We start from the raw sequence: 22,258 nt of genomic DNA, 5'->3' as shown, positions 1-22,258 counted from the left end.
AATAAATATATATAAGTGAATTACAAGAAAAACATACTAAACATCAACATCGTGATGAATCCCAGGTCCAAAGGGCAGAAAACTGCTTTATAAAAATGATATTCAGGAAAACTTTATACAGTGCCAAGTAGCCTCTCTGCTACCAATATCGAACCTCTATTTTTTACAAATAATCCTATATATACTAAATTATAATCTATTTTTATTTCCTCAACATAAATAGGAAATAATAAAATAAAATTAATAATAAAACCTATCATAAAACAATATTATAAACTAATTTGCAACTAAAATCCCAAACTATCTCGAGAACCATGAGAAGTAGTTTTTGAAAACCCAAATTATGTGAAAGTTTGCCAAGTGGATTAATATTACTATATCTGCTCCTTCAGGTGTGGAACCATATTCCACAAAATCTGCCCTTTTGACTACCACCTTGCACCTGCACGAATTTTGGAGTTGTTTGATTGATCTGCAGTTTTTGTCCCTCCTTGGATGTTCTCTGGCTGCCATTTGTAATGCTCTTACTTTATTTACTCACCTTCTAGTCTTATCTCATTTTAATGATGAATATAGTTGTTCTGCTCTCATAATAATATTTTTTGGATTTCCTTCACATCGAGCTGTTTCAAATGCAAGACTTTCTCGACAAGCCCCATCTATTAATTTCCATGTTGGTTTTGTCTGCCCATTGCTCATAATAATGGGTATATCTCTCCAAGGAATTTTTGGCCATCTCTCTATTCTGACTCATCATAAACTCCTTCCTATTTTGCAGTTTCATATCGATTGCATGCATAAAAACCACCTGTGCATTCACCATACTCTGACCAAGCACCAAGGCATAGCCAGCAAAATTCGAATTTACATAGAGGTGTACAAGTAATATGCATACAGCCCTGATTTTTCTCAATTAGTAGTTTACACTTTGGGCAAGGATTTAAATTTGCCAATATCCAGTTCATGTTTTCTGATTCTGTGTTGTTCTTCAAGATCCACTTTTCAACTGTTTCACAGTCTACTGGGCGGTGAGCTTCCTCATAGAAATTCCAGCAAAAGTTATGTGTGCATTTGCAGATAACATCATAAGGGCCACTTCCCATAACAAAGTCCATGCCATACTCACAGCCAGGAGCTGGACACCACTTGGTCTTTCTATTGTCCTCAACATATGATCTCAAAAGATACCGTGTATACTTTGTTCTATCTTCATCAGATACTAAAGAAAGGACCATATCTTCACCCACAACAGCACTACATGACGGGTCTGGACATCGTAAAGTAAGGCATCCAGGACCATCATTTACTGAAGTATGAATGTAGCCTATCCAACACGCATTACAAAAGTGATGGCCACAAGCAGCCGCCTTCATTCTGCTACGGGGAAAAAAACTCGAAGCATATCCCACATAGCAACTCCTTTTCATATTGTCTAACCGCCACAACAGGCTTTTCCAACAATCCCACATCCGTTCTAACCTTCTCCTCGTTTGCAAACCGTTCATCATTGACCTTACTAACACTCCACTTGAAGTGATGCAAAAGAATTCCAGCCTCCACTGTAGATATAGAAAGCACTGTAGCAACAGATGCTATAGCTTCCTTTTGATGTTGAAGAATGTCTTCCTTTTCTTGATTGGTTAATGTCGTTTCCATAAACTGCACTCCCATCCAAGAATTTCTTCTATTAAGGTATCCTCTTTGTAGAAACCATTAGGAACCTCTTTTTTGTTATACCATTGCTTGTCACGACCACTAGCTTCAATGCAATACACTCATGCTTCACCAAGCTTGTGACAATGGCATAATCGGTAAATGTTCCTCTAGACTCTGATATTAATTTTTTCTCTATAGGAGAAACATGTCCACATGTCGAGACCTCAACAAACCTATTCCTCAAACTTTGTATTACATTTTCTAATCCATAATCAAAATATTCCATTGCATCATGGGAGTCCATGGGAAAATCTAGTTCAACTGATGAACAGCCACAACACTTGCCAAAATTAAGTTTCACTGAGATTATGAATGATCTTGATCTAAGAGTCTCTCTTATCAGTAAAAAGGGTTGCTTCTTCAGTACAGCAATTTTTAGATCGGGTCTATCTGGAAAACTAACCTCCACAGATTCAAGAAAAGGTAATGGTGCCTTGAATCCATGCACACCTGAAATCCTAAGCTTCCACTTCAAGGCCCTTTTCATTTTTTTGAAGAAAAGGATAAACTTATACGAACATGATCCACTTGAACAAATGGAGGTATTTTCAAATTTAAACACTTCATAACACAAAAAATGACCTGGTCCACTTGACCATGGATCACCAAAGTAGCTTTCTTATCCTTTGGAGTTGACTGGAGATTGATAATTATAAGCTTGCCACCAGCTCGAACTGATTTCAAAGGTAAGTTGCAAGCAGGAGTTATCTGAAGGTTCGTTCTCAAACATATTACAAGATCTACCATTTTGCAATGCCTCTTTGCAGGGTTTATCTCTTTTGGAGGCAATGCATCCTCCCAATCAAGGACTATGTCCTTGAGTTTACCCCCGCAATTTAGGTCAGAACAACGTCATCATGTCTCTTTCAATCCTATAGTATCCACTTCAAAGTCCCGTATATACTCTTTTCCACAAGATGAATAGATCCCTCTAAAGGAGTTCCCATGTAATTCAGTAAGCTTCTCCCTTGGTATAACAGATCTCAGATGCAGTCCATCTATGTTCTGACTAATGACAAACTTCAAGAATCCAACCTTCTCTAGTTCTGCCAATTCCATATGCGTAAGACCTAGCATTGCTCGATGAAACAACATTTCTACTTTTGGAGGTGGTTTTGCTTCACGTTGAAGAGTCCAACTTCCTGTGGGACCATGAAAGTCAGGAATGCCACATGAAGTACAAAATACCAGCTCTAGTAAATGCAACCAGGTGCTTGCCCTCTTCAATGAGTTTTTCCAGCTCCTCTATCTCTCTTGAAAAACATGGTGCAAAAATTTCCAAATTTCAAGATTGAGAAGAGAAGAGTGTGCGTAGTAGTCACAGTCCCCCAGAGGATAACCGTATGTTCCAGTGGAAACACAATTACATTTACCATAGCATATGAGGCATTACTTAAGGCATTTGTTCGCCAGTCAAGCCAACTTACACTGCACATCACACGGCGTTGGACAATTTATGGTATTACCAACAGAACCTTTTGAAAAAAAATGATTTCTATAAGTTCAACGATCTTACTTGCACGGGGTTCTCTCCATATCCTCTGAATGAATAATGCTACAGCAATAGGCCTTTGTCATGATTACGAAATTCCCTTTCATGTATAACTTTCTCCAACAAAGCATCTCTAGTTATCTCCTTCACACTTGCTCCCCTTAGTGAGACCTTTCACCTGCAATATCACTGCCAGCAATGTACAATGTCCTCTGCACAAATTCATGGATATCTCTTTCAATCAAGGCAAAACGAGCTCACCATATGTTGAGATGAGGATTAGCAACATAGAAATAGACCTCAAAGGCTATGTTCTCTCCTTCACTATCACAATCCAGCCACAAAACCAATCACTGACATCTCCCAGTTTCTTTTGGATTGTTCAATACCTAAACTGCTACACGAGAGGCCTTTGAGTCAGCCATTCATTTGGTCATATCTTCTGATCCGAGAGCCTATCTTTGGAGTATGATATACCGTTGGAAAGCTCTTTTCACGTGGCTCCTGATGAACATGCTTATGACATGTTTTGTGCTAAATATCATGTGCTAAACATATAAAAAAAAAAAATAGACATAATAAGAGGCCCATTTTGATCACTGAAGGAAGGCCAAGGACTGACTCTAACAGTTATGTCCTTGCTGATCATTATTGGCATGAAATAGCTGGTTTTGATCATGATGGACCCCTAGAACCTAATGACACCAAACCCTAAGATCTAATGATATCAACTGTAGAGAAAATCATGAACCATGGCTGAAATATGAAAGGGAATCAGCAAGTACAGATCTTGAGGAGAAAAACTAGAACTAAACCCTACCATCAATGAATCCATGACCTAATGGAATGCAAACTCATCAGTGTGGGACACCTACTATGAAATGCAAAAGAGCAAATTTTCATCACTGATGGCAATGTCAATACACTAACACTAACATTGGCTCCAATGGGGATGGTAACTCCTTGGAGGTGCCAAGAACACCGTAGACCTAGTAGCCTTGTCCATTGGGCAATGGAATCAAAACTTGCTAAAACTGAAACTAACACTATGCAAATCGAAATTGACTCATGACTCAAACTATGACTAGAAACTAAATTAAACTCACAAACCTTACACAAATCATTCAAAATTTATAGCCTTAACCTCAGGCCCCAAGCTGAAATGACTGTGTTCCTTGAAAACTTGCAATGAAAGGGAAAATGGTATGTACAATGATCATATCATGACTTCAAAAATCACCTCAGAAGTAGTAGTGCTTCAAGATCCTGCCATTAACTGGTCCTCCTCGACAATCCTGACCATCCATCTCCTTAAGCAAAAAGGCATTATGTCCTCTATATGCTGTAATATTATAGGGTCCTTTCCACAAGTTCTCAAACTTACCATGTGTTACACTAAAAAATGTCACCATGACTACTTACAGTTAGTATGGCTCAAATCAACAGTCATGCTACCCTCTTAGGCAAGTCTTATACCTCTGCTATCCATCTCAAACTCAAAGAAGAGAGAAAGTCTTGTAAAAAATATGTTTATCTCTGGGGTCGCAGGTTCTCTCTAGCCTTACCTGCGGGGACGCTCACCATGTTCACAAAAGTTGCGTCCATGGACGCTCTGTATGTTAAGGGACAGGTGCGTCCTTCTGTAAAAGGCAAAATGCGCAAGTTTCATCTTAAAAAAGTTACTTGTGGTTACTTCTAGAACCTTCTAGAGGTCGGTTTGATGAAATGGATGCGCCTCCAGTTGGTTCATGTATCTCTATTAAGGGGGAACTTATCCCATCAATAAGGGAGCTATCCCACCCAAAGAGGGGGATTATCCCATTGATGGTGGACCTGAATAACCTCTTTACAGCACTATAAATAAAGACATTGAGCCAGAGGGAGGGAAGGTTGGAAGCTATACATTTTCTAAGGGTAAATGCTGCAGGAATTAGGACTCCCATTTAGAACCTTGTGAGGAGAGATTGTCTTTGCTTGATTCTACTTGGAAGTGGGTGAGCTTTGTCAAAGTACAGGAAAACCCTTGATGGACCCTGGGAGGAACTTGCACAACACCAAGGCCAGGTTGTAAGAGTTTCTTTGTTTCGTTATTAATACAAACTGGTTTATTTTTCTCAATAGCTTGTGTTAATGAGTTATTTCATGTGTTCCTTGGTCTGCATGTTGAATATATGTTTTATTATATGAAATGCAAGTGCTTGGTAATTGTTTGATTGTTTGTGGTTGCAGGAATTGATGTGAAGGAGGAGCTCATCCGGATCGGCAAGGACGGACTACAACAACAGCGTTCTAGAATAAGGTAAGCCTAAACACTTGTAGTTTTCATGTTTTAAAAGGTATATTTAGAGAAAGATCACTCCATTTTGTCTTGTTTGTCATTAGAATGTCTTAGACTTCTAGGAAGGTCAGCTGTGTCCGCACCCTTGACTGATTCCGTGTGACAAATATGTACCTTGATTGGCGTCATTATGCTGGGGGCATGCGAACTTATAACAAGCATAGTTTTTCGTTTCAAGCTTGCGTAAACATGAAACCGAATCCGAGCATAGTTCTTTTCCTGTGTCAAGCTCGTTAAAAAATGAAACAAATCCTCCTCTACTTGAGTCGAAAGTTTGACTAGACCTCCTAGATGTTAAGTTGTATATTTAGGTTAGTTATTTCGGTTTTGCATAGTTTTCTTATAGTTTTAGGTCGAGTCTTTCAAATGATCTCGTAACTCAACCTTCATTTCATCCAAATGAAGCTGGGGGGCATGCGCTCTAGCAGTTATGCTTAGGGGGCATCAAGCACAGTTTTCTCTCTGTTTCAAGCTTGTGTAAAAATGAAACTACTTTGAAGCATAGTTTTTGTCTGTTTCAAGTTTTTGTAAAAATGAAACCTATCTCGAGTCAATTTCAGTTATTTTCAAGACTCGTTAAACTCATGAAAATACCGAGGTTATTTTGCTATTTTTTCATTCTCGTAAAACAAATGAAAATGCCGAGTTCTTTCCGTCTTTTCCTGCTCGTAAATTAAATTGAAAATCGGCCATATGAGTACATTTTTATCATTTTTTCGAACTCATTAAAACTTACGAAAAAATGAAAATCATGAGTACATTTTTATCATTTTTTCGAACTTGTTAAAACTTACGAAAAAGTGAAATCTTGGAGTTCTCTTTTAAGCCCTTTTCTGACTCCTAAAACATGAAAAGATTGCCGAGCGTTTCTTTTACACTCGTTAAAACGGAATTAAAAGACGGTCCCCTTATAGCTCTTTTCTGACCGTAAAATCAGGAAAAGATTGCCGTGTTTTTGTCGTTTCAAACTCGATACGGAAATAAAACGACGTGTCCTTGATCGCTTTTTACTTTTCAGGTCAACGACACTATTATGAAAGTACTCCTTGGTCGCAAGATCAAGCGGTTCCCCCAGGTATTATTTTATACTTTTTCAGGCTTGAGGGACACAAATTTACGAAAAAGTTCAACTTGGAGTTTCCTTAAGTTTTTCAGACTCTCTAAAATTGAAAAACGCCGAGTTTCTCCTATACTGGGCTCGTTAAACTTTTACAGTAAAGGACCTGTTCAATTACAAACAGGAACGAACCACTCCTTCCTAGGGTTCGAATTTAAACTAGGTTGGACTCATCCGAAGGATGAGCTTATAATCAAGCATATGTTATCCTCCTCAAGCTTGTTAAAAATAAAGAGGTACTTGCCAGAAATGGTGGGGGAAAAGAGAGAAGAATGAGCCTGTTTGTTACCTTTTGTCTCAAAAGAAACTTTATTACCGCTCTTGAACACGACACTTTTCATTCACCTGGGTTGGGAAATCTTTTACCTCACAGTTGACCAAACCACTTTGAAAGTCTTTAACCGGGTTCCGGGGATTAACTTTGAGTTATTTGTCACCAAGCCATCTGTCGTGTCGTTATGTGTTCAAGAGGTCTGCAAGCAAAACTTTCATCTGCAAAATACTTGTCATCCATTTGACCATCCCTGAGTCAGTCCTTACAGCAACATTTCTTCAACTTGAACAATGATTTCGTGTTACAGGCTTGCCTGCAACGAGTCGCTTTCTATCGACATCGACACATTATCTAGAAAGATGACTTAGGAATCAACAGTACCTTGAAGTCTACATGCATCAATGGCAGGTTTCTCGCCTTTGACGTCAGTTTACATCATTGACTTTCGATCAAAGGATTCCGTGAAGTGTTCGACATCAAAACATCTATTCACATTTCACGGGTTGTGCTTGGTACTTTGAGAACCATTAACATTGCTGGTGGTCTCTCTCACGCTTGTTAACAGTTTACATCATCAACTAGTAATCAAGTGGTTTCTAACATGTTCGACATCAAATCATTTAATCGCATGGTTAGAATCGTACCAATTCGGGAAGTAGAAGTGAAGACCCTGGATCTAGTTTCTACCATCCAGGCTGCGAGGAGTTTTGTATTCATTATCTATGTAGACTAATCATAAATAGATGGCTGCGTCCATACTGTGTCTACGAAAGTCTATAAAAAATGATGTACTGCAAGATCATTCCTGTATCAGAATAGTTAGTCCATTAGTTAAAGTTTTGAATCTGAGTATGGGAATGCCTACCTCAGTGATGATATAATCTTATACATGTATTTTGTGTTGAAAATTGCAGGTTCCAACCAGGTCATCCACAAGACAATCCTTGAAATGATAAAGCGCTTCACCCTTCCTAGAATTACAAAACCCTAATCTATTCCAGGCTTCGCACTTTAAGGGGCAATCTGTTACACTAAAAAATGTCACCATGACTACTTACAGTTAGTATGGCTCAAATCAACAGTCATGCTACCCTCTTAGGCAAGTCTTATACCTCTGCTATCTATCTCAAACTCAAAGAAGAGAGAAAGTCTTGTAAAAAATATGTTTATCTCTGGGGTCGCAGGTTCTCTCTAGCCTTACCTGCGGGGACGCTCACCATGTTCACAAAAGTTGCGTCCATGGACGCTCTGTATGTTAAGGGACAGGTGCGTCCTTCTGTAAAAGGCAAAATGCGCAAGTTTCATCTTAAAAAAGTTACTTGTGGTTACTTCTAGAACCTTCTAGAGGTCGGTTTGATGAAATGGATGCGCCTCCAGTTGGTTCATGTATCTCTATTAAGGGGGAACTTATCCCATCAATAAGGGAGCTATCCCACCCAAAGAGGGGGATTATCCCATTGATGGTGGACCTGAATAACCTCTTTACAGCACTATAAATAAAGACATTGAGCCAGAGGGAGGGAAGGTTGGAAGCTATACATTTTCTAAGGGTAAATGCTGCAGGAATTAGGACTCCCATTTAGAACCTTGTGAGGAGAGATTGTCTTTGCTTGATTCTACTTGGAAGTGGGTGAGCTTTGTCAAAGTACAGGAAAACCCTTGATGGACCCTGGGAGGAACTTGCACAACACCAAGGCCAGGTTGTAAGAGTTTCTTTGTTTCGTTATTAATACAAACTGGTTTATTTTTCTCAATAGCTTGTGTTAATGAGTTATTTCATGTGTTCCTTGGTCTGCATGTTGAATATATGTTTTATTATATGAAATGCAAGTGCTTGGTAATTGTTTGATTGTTTGTGGTTGCAGGAATTGATGTGAAGGAGGAGCTCATTCGGATCGGCAAGGACGGACTACAACAACAGCGTTCTAGAATAAGGTAAGCCTAAACACTTGTAGTTTTCATGTTTTAAAAGGTATATTTAGAGAAAGATCACTCCATTTTGTCTTGTTTGTCATTAGAATGTCTTAGACTTCTAGGAAGGTCAGCTGTGTCCGCACCCTTGACTGATTCCGTGTGACAAATATGTACCTTGATTGGGGTCATTATGCTGGGGGCATGCGAACTTATAACAAGCATAGTTTTTCGTTTCAAGCTTGCGTAAACATGAAACCGAATCCGAGCATAGTTCTTTTCCTGTGTCAAGCTCGTTAAAAAATGAAACAAATCCTCCTCTACTTGAGTCGAAAGTTTGACTAGACCTCCTAGATGTTAAGTTGTATATTTAGGTTAGTTATTTCGGTTTTGCATAGTTTTCTTATAGTTTTAGGTCGAGTCTTTCAAATGATCTCGTAACTCAACCTTCATTTCATCCAAATGAAGCTGGGGGGCATGCGCTCTAGCAGTTATGCTTAGGGGGCATCAAGCACAGTTTTCTCTCTGTTTCAAGCTTGTGTAAAAATGAAACTACTTTGAAGCATAGTTTTTGTCTGTTTCAAGCTTTTGTAAAAATGAAACCTATCTCGAGTCAATTTCAGTTATTTTCAAGACTCGTTAAACTCATGAAAATACCGAGGTTATTTTGCTATTTTTTCATTCTCGTAAAACAAATGAAAATGCCGAGTTCTTTCCGTCTTTTCCTGCTCGTAAATTAAATTGAAAATCGGCCATATGAGTACATTTTTATCATTTTTTCGAACTCATTAAAACTTACGAAAAAATGAAAATCATGAGTACATTTTTATCATTTTTTCGAACTCGTTAAAACTTACGAAAAAGTGAAATCTTGGAGTTCTCTTTTAAGCCCTTTTCTGACTCCTAAAACATGAAAAGATTGCCGAGCGTTTCTTTTACACTCGTTAAAACGGAATTAAAAGACGGTCCCCTTATAGCTCTTTTCTGACCGTAAAATCAGGAAAAGATTGCCGTGTTTTTGTCGTTTCAAACTCGATACGGAAATAAAACGACGTGTCCTTGATCGCTTTTTACTTTTCAGGTCAACGACACTATTATGAAAGTACTCCTTGGTCGCAAGATCAAGCGGTTCCCCCAGGTATTATTTTATACTTTTTCGGGCTTGAGGGACACAAATTTACGAAAAAGTTCAACTTGGAGTTTCCTTAAGTTTTTCAGACTCTCTAAAATTGAAAAACGCCGAGTTTCTCCTATACTGGGCTCGTTAAACTTTTACAGTAAAGGACCTGTTCAATTACAAACAGGAACGAACCACTCCTTCCTAGGGTTCGAATTTAAACTAGGTTGGACTCATCCGAAGGATGAGCTTATAATCAAGCATATGTTATCCTCCTCAAGCTTGTTAAAAATAAAGAGGTACTTGCCAGAAATGGCGGGGGAAAAGAGAGAAGAATGAGCCTGTTTGTTACCTTTTGTCTCAAAAGAAACTTTATTACCGCTCTTGAACACGACACTTTTCATTCACCTGGGTTGGGAAATCTTTTACCTCACAGTTGACCAAACCACTTTGAAAGTCTTTAACCGGGTTCCGGGGATTAACTTTGAGTTATTCGTCACCAAGCCATCTGTCGTGTCGTTATGTGTTCAAGAGGTCTGCAAGCAAAACTTTCATCTGCAAAATACTTGTCATCCATTTGACCATCCCTGAGTCAGTCCTTACAGCAACATTTCTTCAACTTGAACAATGATTTCGTGTTACAGGCTTGCCTGCAACGAGTCGCTTTCTATCGACATCGACACATTATCTAGAAAGATGACTTAGGAATCAACAGTACCTTGAAGTCTGCATGCATCAATGGCAGGTTTCTCGCCTTTGACGTCAGTTTACATCATTGACTTTCGATCAAAGGATTCCGTGAAGTGTTCGACATCAAAACATCTATTCACATTTCACGGGTTGTGCTTGGTACTTTGAGAACCATTGACATTGCTGGTGGTCTCTCTCACGCTTGTTAACAGTTTACATCATCAACTGGTAATCAAGTGGTTTCTAACATGTTCGACATCAAATCATTTAATCGCATGGTTAGAATCGTACCAATTCGGGAAGTAGAAGTGAAGACCCTGGATCTAGTTTCTACCATCCAGGCTGTGAGGAGTTTTGTATTCATTATCTATGTAGACTAATCATAAACAGATGGCTGCGTCCATACTGTGTCTACGAAAGTCTATAAAAAATGATGTACTGCAAGATCATTCTTGTATCAGAATAGTTAGTCCATTAGTTAAAGTTTTGAATCTGAGTATGGGAATGCCTACCTCAGTGATGATATAATCTTATACATGTATTTTGTGTTGAAAATTGCAGGTTCCAACCAGGTCATCCACAAGACAATCCTTGAAATGATAAAGCGCTTCACCCTTCCTAGAATTACAAAACCCTAATCTATTCCAGGCTTCGCACTTTAAGGGGCAAACTGTTACACTAAAAAATGTCACCATGACTACTTACAGTTAGTATGGCTCAAATCAACAGTCATGCTACCCTCTTAGGCAAGTCTTATACCTCTGCTATCTATCTCAAACTCAAAGAAGAGAGAAAGTCTTGTAAAAAATATGTTTATCTCTGGGGTCGCAGGTTCTCTCTAGCCTTACCTGCGGGGACGCTCACCATGTTCACAAAAGTTGCGTCCATGGACGCTCTGTATGTTAAGGGACAGGTGCGTCCTTCTGTAAAAGGCAAAATGCGCAAGTTTCATCTTAAAAAAGTTACTTGTGGTTACTTCTAGAACCTTCTAGAGGTCGGTTTGATGAAATGGATGCGCCTCCAGTTGGTTCATGTATCTCTATTAAGGGGAACTTATCCCATCAATAAGGGAGCTATCCCACCCAAAGAGGGGGATTATCCCATTGATGGTGGACTTGAATAACCTCTTTACAGCACTATAAATAAAGACATTGAGCTAGAGGGAGGGAAGGTTGGAAGCTATACATTTTCTAAGGGTAAATGTTGCAGGAATTAGGACTCCCATTTAGAACCTTGTGAGGAGAGATTGTCTTTTCTTGATTCTACTTGGAAGTGGGTGAGTTTTGTCAAAGTACAGGAAAACCCTTGATGGACCCTGGGAGGAACTTGCACAACACCAAGGCCAGGTTGTAAGAGTTTCTTTGTTTCGTTATTAATACAAACTGGTTTATTTTTCTCAATAGCTTGTGTTAATGAGTTATTTCATGTGTTCCTTGGTCTGCATGTTGAATATATGTTTTATTATATGAAATGCAAGTGCTTGGTAATTGTTTGATTGTTTGTGGTTGCAGGAATTGATGTGAAGGAGGAGCTCATCCGGATCGGCAAGGACGGACTACAACAACCGCGTTTTGGAATAAGGTAAGCCTAAACACTTGTAGTTTTCATGTTTTAAAAGGTATATTTAGAGAAAGATCACTCCATTTTGTCTTGTTTGTCGCTAGAGAGTTTAGACTCCTAGGGAGGTCAGTTGTGTCCGCACAAACGACTTTTTCCGCCACGACACCATGTTTCCCTTTATCCTCATTCCAAGAATCCCACCGCAACACTATATCCTCTAGCTGAAATTTGTCTGATTTATTTTTCCGATCATAGATTTTCTTGATCTTTTCCTGCAATCAGAAAGTGTTTTGGAAAACTTCATCCCTTGTTTGCCGTAGATGAATCATCTGATTGATTCTTCACTTAAAATCATTCTCTTCACTACCAACCTCCTATAACAATCTCATAACCGGAACTGCAAGAGATGTTGGAAAAAATGTGTCAATGCCATAAACTAATTCAAATGGAGACATACCTATGGATTTCTTCTGGCTCACTCTGTCAGCCCATAAGGCATTAACCAACTTCCTGTGCCATCTTTTCTTATTTGTTTCCAACATCTTCTTGATGATGTTCACCAAAGACTTATTTGATGATTCAGCGAAACCATTTCCCTATGGGTAATATGCTGTAGAATGACCCAAAATAATATTATACTTGCTACAAAATTCGATCATCTTCTTTGATTTGAATGTGGCTGCATTATCTATGATGATTTTACTAGGGCAACCAAAACAAGATAAAATAGTTGACTCTAGAAATTGGATGATTACTGTATCTGTGGCTTGTCTGGTCGGAATTGCTTCAATCCACTTGGTAAAGTAGTCAGTTGCTATTAGGATCCATTTGTGATGTGCTGACGATGTTGGATGGATTTCCCCAATAAAATCAAGTCCCCACTACTGAAATGGTGCATTGACTTCAACAGGTTTCAAAGGAAGAGGCAACAGTTTTCTTTTCCCTTGAAAGACCTGACATTCATGACAGCTCATGATTGTTTTGTAAACATCTAAAAATAGAGTCGGCCAGTAGTAACCTACTCTCAACACTTTGTTTGCCATTGTCTTCCAGAACAAGTGACCACCACAATCACCTTTGTGAAAGTCATACATCACCTGTTGAGCTTCATCTTCAACCAGACAGTTAAGTAACACACCTCCTGGATCTTTCCAATAAAGGGCATTATTTAGAATGTAGAATTTTGCAACTTTGAGTTTGAGTGATCTACCTTTGTTATTTGTCATTCCTGGACGTGGCAAAAGGTGTTGAGGTACATACACTATGTCTGAATACCATGGTGACTGAAGAAACATTTCGGATACTTGAATCAGAGAGCCTTCTTCTTCATCTTCTAACATGGCTACAATGAGATTGATATCTAAAGCATGCATATTTGATTCAGCCATTAGTCTCGCCAAGCCTTGTCCTTTGATCAACTTTGTAGGTTTAATCCCCAGATCGTACTCCAACATTATTGCAATCCATTTTCCCCGCCTTCCTTCTGAATCAATTTGTATCAGCACATCCTTTACTACTACATTGCGAACATATGCTAAAATGTGTGAGTGCAAAATGTACACTCAAAAATCCTTCAAGCTTTGACAAGAACAAGAGCCTGTTTTTCAATGATATTGTACCGTAAGGAAACACCTCTAATGGTCCTGTTGAAAAAGGTAATGGGCTTCTCCAGCTGATCTCTCTTTTGCATTAGTACTGCAGCCAAGGTATGCTCGGATGCAAATGAAAATATGATAAAATCTTGAGTGCAATCAGGACTAATCAAGACTGAGGCTATAGATAAAGCATACTTTACCAGATCAAATGACTTCATGGCTTCCTCCATCCATTTTACCATGCTGTCCTTTTTCAACATATTAGTTATTTATCTTAGATGTTCAGCTAGACTGGGTATGAATCTGCGTAAGAAATTCATCTTACCATTAAAAGCTTGTATCTCCTTCTTGCTTCGGGGAAAATCTATTTGTTGTATTGCTTCCACTCTTGAAGGATCAATGTGAATTCCTTCTTTTGAGGTAATGTGACCAAGCAGCTTTCCTTCATCCATGGTGAAGAGACCTTTCTTGGGATTAAGAGATATCCTGAACTTCCTACATCTCTGAAACACAATTTTTAAATCGTGAAGATGCTCATCATCGGACCCTGAAAACATTGTCAAATCATCTAAATATACAACCAGAAATACATCCTTTTCATTAGTAAAAGCGATGTCCATTGCACGCTGAAATGTGGCTCCAGCATTCTTCAAACCGAATGGCATTTTAGCATAATGGAAAGTTCCCCAAGGTGTAGTAAATGCAGTTTTGTCCCGATCCTTTTCATTCACCAGGATCTGATTATAACCTGAATATCCATCAAGTAATGACATGTGGGATGCTCCAACCACTTGTTGCAGGATATGATCCATCTTCGAAAGTGGGTAATTGTCCTTCAAAGAGACCTTGTTGAGGTTCTATAAATCGATACACAATATTATTTCTCTGGTCTTCTTTCGTACTAGAATTAAATTCAATATCCAATCAGAAAATCTGATTGGGACAATTATACCATCTTTTAATAATTTGTTTACCTCCTTTTCAATAGAAGGAAACAACTTTGGGTTAATTCTTCTCAACTTTTGCCCAAACAGTTTCTGATTTGGCTTGATGGTAATAGTGTGCTGAATTATATCTTTATCATACACCTTCAGATCTAAATAATCCCAAGCAAAAACATCAGAAAATTCAGATAACAATCTAACATATTTTGTCTTTACCTTGGGAGACAATGTTTTGGACAATTTTACAAACTTGGGCTTATCAGTTATTCCAAGATTGACATCCTCAACTCCTTTATCTATATGCACCAGGCTCGGCTTTCTAGCTACATCATCTTGATCAAAAATTTCTTCTAAAGGTATGAGACCTTTAGGAATAATGTTGTCTTTCAGCTACCATATCTCCATCTGGTTCACTTCAATCTCTTGATCATCGGTGTCATAGTTGTCATCTATGGGAGCATCCTTGTAGTTTCCTTCATTCAGCAAAAAAGTATTGATTTCGTTATCATCCCAAAACACTTACCAATACCTTAAATTGTCCGGAACAGCAGGCCGGTGTTTGACATGAATTTCAAACTTGTTGTTGGAGTTCATTGGGATCTTCAAATTGCTTGCAGCAGTGGGGAGTGAATCTACAATAATATTTTTTTGTCCGGGGTACAGTTGTCAATGTATAATCAGGAAACATTCACAAGATGTCTTGGACTACATTTCTATAGGCTCTCATCCACAGGTGCTTTGCTTGGTACTCTCCTTTCACCTATTTAATTACCAGCTCTAAATCTCCATAAATTGAAATCCTCTTAGCATTTAGCTTCTTCAAAATTTTCAGACCTGCAATCAAAGCTTCATACTCTGCTTCATTGTTAGAGCAATCAAATCCAATTTGTAATAACATACTCTAACATTACTAGGGACTTTGTCAGGCTAGAAAGCAGGGCTCCGAATCCAAATCCCTATGCCAGCACCATCCTTACCCATGGCTCCATCAAAATCCATGCTCCAAAGACTTGCCTCTTCTTCTAGATGCTAAAATTTTGTTTCCTTCTCTTCCTTACCTTGACTGATCTCTTCATTTTTCTACTATTCACTATCTTTTTGTTGTTGTTGGTATGTGGACTACTCGGAAGAACTTGTTGTTTTCTGTCTTTCTTGATCAAGGGCTGCTCTAAAATTTTATGAAATCTCCGGAACATCTTCTACTTCAACTAACTGACTATCAACATCATTTAAACCACTATCTGAATATAGTACAAATGATTCTAAATTTGTATGTACAACATTAATTGGATGATTGAGTGGTTTCTCCTTCTAGTAACCATGTACTTCATTTTTTTCTCCCTATATAGTTTTCTCAATTAGCCAAACACAGGAATGGTAGCATAGGAGAAATCTAGTTGTAAAGTTCCTTTAAGTTTTGCACCCCATGATCTGGACAAAAGCATACCAAACCATGGTGGAATGTCAACAACAACCACATCCATTAGAACATTCTTGGATGGAATTTGGTCTAAAGATACCACCAATTCTTTGATAAGACCAATGCATCAGACCCTACCAGAATCAAAGGAATATAGGTCATGATATTTCCAAGTAATGTCAAGGCACAATCTCTCCATAATGGCTTTTGGCATCAGATTACGGGAAGCTCCGGAGTCGAACATGGCATTATGGAGAACATACTCGTGTAATCTAAGGCTTATATAAAATGGAGGAACTTCACTATCTTCAAACTGACCTTCTAAGGCAGGGCCAAAAATGAGCTCAGGATGATCATCTTCTACATTGACCATATCAGATAAAGTATCTATATGCAAAATTTTGGACAGCTGGTGTTTATAGCTGTTGTTTTTCATTAATTCAGTCAAAGGAATCGAAACTTTTAACTTAGCAATCTCATTTTCTAAACTAAAAACTGAAACTTTCTCTACCTCTTTGACTGGAAGGTCCTTCTTTTCGGCTCTTTCTTTTGCTGCACTTTACTGACTATTCTTCTTATTTACAGTGCTATTTGTTGATGGTCCTTTGCTAGAAGTTGGATCAGCAGGCTCTTTCCCTTTTTTCTAAATGCTTGTAGAGTCATTTTTGGATTATGCTTCCTTTCTCTTTTGAATTGGACTAACTGGTACATCCCTGCTTCTCAATGAATATTGCTTCTGTTGTGTTGTCAATGCATTCATATATCCTCGCTGATAATCATCTGATTCATCCTCCAAAACTACCTCATTTGCTAGTATGTAATCTTCATCCCTTTGGGTATCTGGAACCTCCAAATATTCTTCATCTTCTGTCAGAAAAATGGGAAAACCATCGGCAGTAAATAAATGATTTTCCTCAACCACCGGATCCTCATCATCATACTCCTCCATTCCATGCACATAGTTCTGTCGTAAAGGAGTCCTAACCTACTATTGTTGTGTTGTTTGATCTTGTGCCTTTTGCTTCCTTTGTTTAATCCAAAATTGGGGCTGCTGCTATCCTCTGGAGTTTGGATTCCATATTAGTGTTTCATGTTTGTCTACAACAGTCATCTGATCAAACATATTCTCAATTTTCTGGAGCAAATTATCTGCCTAAACATCCGAGGTGGATACTTATTCCTTTATAGCCATCTTCTTTTCAGATTTCATCCTTGCTCTTTTGCCAACAGATTTGCTTCTACACTTATAGCGTTCTTCTGCATATCTTCAAGTGTGTTAGGATCTCTTTCTCGTAACTGATATGCCATATCAGCATCGAAACCATCTAGAAACTTGAGAAATGCTAACCCCATCAGTGCTTTAATGTCAGCCAGAATAGCATTATAGACTGCGTTGAACCTAACACAGTAATCTTGCACACTTTCACCTACATTCCTTTTGATATTTTCATACTCAGATAAAATTTGGAGTGGGTTCCTCTTTACCTCCCATCAGTTTAGGAATTGTCTATGCAGAACTAGAAAAGTGTTAATGGAGCCTACTGGTAAAGCCCAAAACCATTTTCGAACCTCGCCTCCAAAACTTTGCACAAATAATCTCATGGTCACATTTTCTGCATCTACCTCATGAAGGTCGAAGAAATCATTCATTCTATCAACATGTTGCTGTGTTGTAATACTTTGAGTGGCATCAAAAAGAGGTATTTTAATTTGGTAATCAGTGGGCATATCATCCAAATTCTGAGGCAGAACAAGAGGTGCATATCGGGCAGCCATGACTCGAGGTGGATTTGAAACAACGGTTGGACTACTTGGGTTTATTGGTGTAGTTGATGGAGGAGTAGGGGTGATAGGTTTTTGATTAGATATGATAGGTTGAAAGGGAAGGCTAGGTATAAATAGAGGTTGAGAATGAACTTCGAAACTTGATGGGAATACTGATGAACCGAGAGTAGCAGATGCCGATTCTAAAAACTCAGGGATATTGGTAGTTATGATGGATGATTGAAGAGAATTTAAGATGTATTCGTCAATTGATCTGTTTTCCATTTCCTTTTCAATATTTGCAACAAATTCTAGATTTAGAGTTGTATCATCAAGTGCAGTTTCAGATTTGGTTTCAAACAAAGAAAAATCAAAATACTCATCAAAAGGGAGATCTTCAATAAACAACCATTGACTGGGACAAGAATGGGATCTGAAAATAGGTCTAGGACTTAGTGAATTTTCTTGTCTAAGGATTCACAGAATGAGATTAGGATTTTCAAACACAGGAGGACGATTGGATCAGGATTGGACCTCGTGTACCTTCTTGAAGCCAGTGTGTTCAGATTTTAGAATTTTTATTTTTCTTTACAACTTTCTATTTCAGCCTAGCAAATTCTAAAACTCATCATCCGAAGTTCAAGAATTTGGTTGAAATATATTACCTGATTAATCTTTTGATTCCCCAATATGGTCGCGACTATGTTAGAGCCTAGATTGACCTTAAGCTGAAGGAAGGCAATTCTAGGTAACCACAAACCAAGCTTAACCTGGTAACTAGCCCTACCAGGTCGGGAGAGGGCTCTCTCCTGATGAATTTCAGTCGAGATAACTAAATTAGGTAAATATTTTAGGCTAGGTATAGTAGCTCGAAATTGTTTAATTGAATTTTGATGGTTTTTTCTGGATCAGATGGAGTTGGGCAATTTGGGTTTGGGAAATTAGGTCAGAATGCACGGTGTTCTATGGGGCAAGGTAGGTATAGGCTTTAGCACTTGAAATTAAGTGAGGTGAGGTGTCTAAGACTGGTGAGGAGCTGAGGAGGGCATGTAGCACTCATGTATCCTTCTCAAACAGTAGAAAACATAGAATACCGAATGATTTCCCAAGGTAGAGCATTGCAAACAATGAATTCTACCTATCTATCTTGATATCATTTAGTTAGAAGTAGTGAAATAGATGGTGGCATACATAAAACATGTAAACAACTGATAACAAAAGAAGAAACTATGAAAAAACACCATACCACAAGTATCCCATAAAACTAGTTGCAACTCCTATTAATTTCCTTGCCAAACTGCTTATAATGATGTACAATATAGTTCAGAGCATCCAAGTGTATCCAACCCTTGCAAATGAGAAAGAAAATGCATAATATAGACATGGGAATTCCTCATCCTAACCATCAAGGGTTGAAACCATGAGAAGAGGAGTTGTTTCAACCATTTCCAAACAAGGACCAGGAATATAGGCAGTCAAACAACTTGCCTCTATAAGTAGGGAAACTGATTCATTTGCCTCAAAACCATCTCTAACTAATGAATCTACCCTATAACACTATTTTAACATTACATTTACATACCATGTCATTAATTACATCACTGAAATCATCCACGAGGAGAGAGAATTCAAATTTACAGTCAAAACAGACGAATTTTGATTTTCTGAGCAAAATGGTCAAAAGCACAGCGCCACTGGTCCTAAGCACAATGCCACTTTCCACCTGATTTTGGAGGCTTTCCCCTTAGCCAAATTGAGCCCATGATAGCTCATTGGAAAGGTATTCAAGTCTAGTTTCTGGAACACCTAGAATTTTTGAATTTGGAGGTCATTTTTCCCCTCAAAACTTGAATCTCCCAAGACTGCTTTTGTGTGTCCAAAAAGAGGCACAGAGGTCATTTTTTGGTAGTTTTTGGACCTTTTAGTAACCCAGATTTGCTCCAAAACTTCTGAAAATTTCCAGGGTACATGTCCTCGTCATCTTGAATCCAAAAATCCAAACCTTTTCTCCATCTGATGCTCCAGGAAAAAGCACAGTGCCACCGATTTCTGTGTTATAAATTCCAAAATTTCAAAAATGTAAAATTTTTCCAAAATTTGCCCACATTTGGCATGGGACACCACCATCAGCTACTTTAATGGACTAGGGAGGCTTCAGCCAACATCTTCAACCTATATTTCTCTTTCTTGCCCTCTAAGGCTCTCCTCAACCTAGCTTTTAGCTTCCTAATCTTCATATTACAAATTTTGTTGCGGGTCATGTAATGGTATGCCATGTGTCAGAGCATTTTATTTTCCCTATTGTCCTTCTCAATAAGTCCTTCAAGATGTATGCTGACCCTCTCAAGAAATTTTTCCCTATCATTCTTAATCTCCTATGCAATAGGAATCAATGGGACATTAGCCTCTTTGATAATTTGCCTATTTTCTTTGACTATTTCCAGCTCCATGAGGACTTGTTTGTCACTCAGCTGCTTGTTTTCCTATTCCAAGTATCTGATGATGAACTTGGCTCTCTCTAAGTTATCTGCCAAAGCTTGTATTTGAGCTTCCTTTTCCTTTATGATGATGTCCTTGACAGTTTCCTGATCCTGAGCCTCCAAGTCAATGATGCCAATTCCATGAAGAGTAAAGTGTTGTTGTGGTTCCTCATGCTCAATCAGGTCAAAATATATTTCCTCCTAATCACCAAGATCTTCCTCTTGCACTTTTTCCTTGCCTTTTCTCAACTGCTCAACCTGTACATGTTTTGTCGATGTAGAAGGCAAGGCCCCCTCCACACCTTGTGGAGATAACATTTGCTCGTGGACTGATGACGAAGGCAAGGTCCCTTCCACATCCCGTGGAGCAAACACTTGCCTAGCAGTTGAAAAAAGTTTTCTTGTGCCTCTCTAATATGTCAAATACACTGGCATCTTAGCAGTTTTGGTTCCCTTGACCTCTTCCTTTTTTTCTCCATGGCTCGAAGGCCCACCTTCTTCTTGATGCACTGGTGAAGGGATCTGTGGACCTTTGAACATCTCATGAGCAATGAAAGTCTCCCAAGGAATGTTAAAAAGACTTATATGGTGAAGAACAATGATTTTGATTAAGGAGTAATGATAAATGTTGTTCAATTGCTGAGGGTATGGTTTCTTCTGCAAGATGTAAGCTATTTTATCAATATTTCTAAACAAGAAATATGGGAGATTCATCATTTTTACCTTGGTGAAATGCATAAGGAGTCTGATATGGTAAGCATACAGCCGGGAGAATCTACCTTCACAAGTTAAATACTTGATGATAATCCTCATCAAAGGAACATACCCATTCTCCAAAAATTTAAAGGGAAAAATCCTTTTCACCTAGTTTCTGTATTGAGGCTTGATGTAAGGCTCATAGTAATCCTCATCAAGGTCCTGACCCTTGTACCATTTCTCACCAACATTAGGAATTCTAGTGGCCTCTGAAATGATAGTTGGTGATATTGTGAAGGTTACTCCGGCAAGTGTCACCTCATTGTTATGTAAATGAGCCACAAAAAGTCTGGCCAACTCATGGTGAAACTGAACTCTTTCCACTAGTTCACAAAATTCAAAACATGCTTGGTGTCTGAAACAAGAAACTGCAAGTGGGCAAGCCTGTAATTCTCTCAAACTGGTGGGCTCCTCTCTGATGATTTTTCCTCCTTTATGAGGCTTCCTCTATTGCCTGTGCCTCTCCACAGAACTGTCACTGAATGTCTCCTCCTCATATTCAAAGTCACTGTCTCTGTCCATGTTTCCCTTAGTTTGCACAGTGTGATAATGTATGGATGGTGTTATGGGAAATGGCTTAGCGGAATGAGTGCAAATGAAGGTGTAGGCAAAATTTATGAGGGAGGGGTTTGGGAAGTGATAAGTGAGTGATAGAGTGTGAGAGAAATAGTGGGAATAACAGTTTTAGCTTATGAAGTGAATGGTAGGAAAACTAGGGATTTATAATAGAGATTACGGTTTTAATTTTAAGGATGAAAAACCAAGAAAATTTTCACATGAGCACCCTAAACAACAAGAGAGATGATAGTGCTTACTTGCCAAGAGGAAATTTGGAGGATATTTGGTGAAATTTGGAGGCTTTGAGCATTTTTGAGCTTTGCTAGTCAAAGCGCAGCTCCACCGTACAGAAGTGCGACGCCGGTCCAGGAGCACAGTGCCTGTGTTATTTAACACTATGTGAAATTCCAGGAGCACAGCACCGGGCTAGGAGCACAGCGCCAAAACTCAGGAGTGTAGCGCCGGGAAAAATCCTCTAGAGGTGTAGTGATTTCCTTTGTTTTGCTCAGGGATGCTTAGAAACCAA

The 22,258-nt window shown here is 38.7% G+C and overlaps 2 pseudogenes; both read right to left on the bottom strand.

The window, feature by feature from the left end:
* Positions 1 to 628: 628 nt before the first annotated feature.
* LOC149186572 (putative E3 ubiquitin-protein ligase ARI8 pseudogene) lies at positions 629 to 1,671 on the bottom strand (annotated as a pseudogene).
* A 16-nt stretch (positions 1,672 to 1,687) lies between these two features.
* Positions 1,688 to 22,258, bottom strand: part of LOC149186571 (NAD-dependent protein deacetylase SRT1 pseudogene) — a 44,348-nt pseudogene continuing 23,777 nt past the window's right edge.

The sequence above is a fragment of the Pinus tabuliformis genome, chromosome 3_1 (genome assembly GCF_031772625.1).
Source record: "Pinus tabuliformis cultivar Carrire ecotype Pingquan chromosome 3_1, CPIR1, whole genome shotgun sequence".
NCBI classification, from domain to species: domain Eukaryota; kingdom Viridiplantae; phylum Streptophyta; class Pinopsida; order Pinales; family Pinaceae; genus Pinus; species Pinus tabuliformis.
Note: the sequence above shows the minus strand (reverse complement) of the source record. Positions and strands in the feature narration are given on the sequence as shown.